This window comes from Canis lupus, chromosome 22, assembly GCF_003254725.2.
Source record: "Canis lupus dingo isolate Sandy chromosome 22, ASM325472v2, whole genome shotgun sequence".
NCBI lineage: Eukaryota > Metazoa > Chordata > Mammalia > Carnivora > Canidae > Canis > Canis lupus.
Window position 1 is genome coordinate 45,510,355 of NC_064264.1, and position 1,322 is coordinate 45,511,676.

The 1,322-nt window shown below is 62.4% G+C and overlaps 1 non-coding gene across 1 annotated transcript; it reads right to left on the bottom strand.

The window, feature by feature from the left end:
- Positions 1-376: 376 nt before the first annotated feature.
- TRNAF-GAA (transfer RNA phenylalanine (anticodon GAA)) lies at positions 377-449 on the bottom strand. The gene has a single exon. It is a non-coding gene; the product is annotated as a tRNA-Phe (tRNA).
- Between the last annotated feature and the right edge of the window lie 873 nt (positions 450-1,322).

Here is a 1,322-nt window from a genome sequence, read left to right on the forward strand (position 1 = left end):
ACACCTAGAAAGCGTCGCCACCCCAGCCCCCGAGCCAGCGCGGCCCCGGGAACCGCGCGCTGCAAGCCCCCGCGTGGCCGAGCTCCCCGCGCCCCGCCCCCTGCCCCCCGCCCCGGCCCGGGCTCCGCGCCGCGCACGCGCAGCAGCGCCTCGGGCGCCCGCCGGGAAGGCGCCCCGGAAGTGGGGTGCGCGCGGCCGTTGTCCCCGGGGGGGGGCGCCCGGAGAGGTCGTTTCCACTTCTCCTTTCGCGGACCCTTCAAGTCCCGGTTTTCAAGTGGGCCGGCCTTCACGAGCTGGGTTACCCCGGAGAAGGGATTCGCTCGAAATGTGACTACACGTGGACTAAAAAAAAAAAAAAAAAAAAAAGGGGGGGCGTTGCCGAAACCCGGGATCGAACCAGGGACCTTTAGATCTTCAGTCTAACGCTCTCCCAACTGAGCTATTTCGGCGGCCTCGGCTCGGCGGTGGAGCAGGCTGCTTCTAAAGTCTGCGTCTGCGCAGGCGCGGTTCCGCCGGGGGCCGCCTCGCTGTTTCCGAGCCAGGCCCGCACGCCGCGTACACGTCCTGACTCTCCGCAGCACAGTCCGGATCTCTGGCGTCTGTTACCGACCGCGGGCCTCCGGGCGGGGGCGGGGCGGGGCCGGGCGGGCGCGCAGGTCCCCGCAGGCTCGGCCTCCCCGCCCTCGGCGGCCCGGGCTGCAGCGGGCAGGGCCTCGGTAGAGCCGAACGCAGCCTCCCGGGGATGCTCGCTCCTGGGAACGCCGCCTCGAACCTACCAGCGCTTTGCACGGAGCCGGCCTGGCACAAAGCTGGGCGCGCCCATCAGCGCCGATCTCCCCGGTGCCAACGCTGCTTCCTGCACCCCCAGACCTGTTCCCGAGGCACCCGCTACGTGCCCGGCACACACATTCCGCAAAGCCCAAACAGCCTCTTGCTTTATATATATATTTTTTTTTTTTTTCCCTCTCCGATTAATTTGTGATTCTCTAAAAGCAAGTCACGATTCACCTTTTTAACGCCTTTTTAGCCCGCCCCCATAGAGCTTTGCATTCAAGTGGAGCTTTCACAGGCAATTTTGAGGGATGCATGGGTGAATGCATGCGAATGTGAAAGGAAGAGGGGGGAAAAAGGGAGGGGTGGATAAAAGATTGAATATCGGAAGACTTTGCGGTCTCTAAGGTGGAGAGTCGCTTTCTGAGTTCCTCTGTTGTGTCAAATCCAGATAAGCGTAGAGCTTGAGATTTAAAAGAAGTCACGGCCAAGTTGAGGAAAGAGACCTAAGGAAACTCGGGTGTGGACGTTGATCTGTGAAGGCTTTGTGG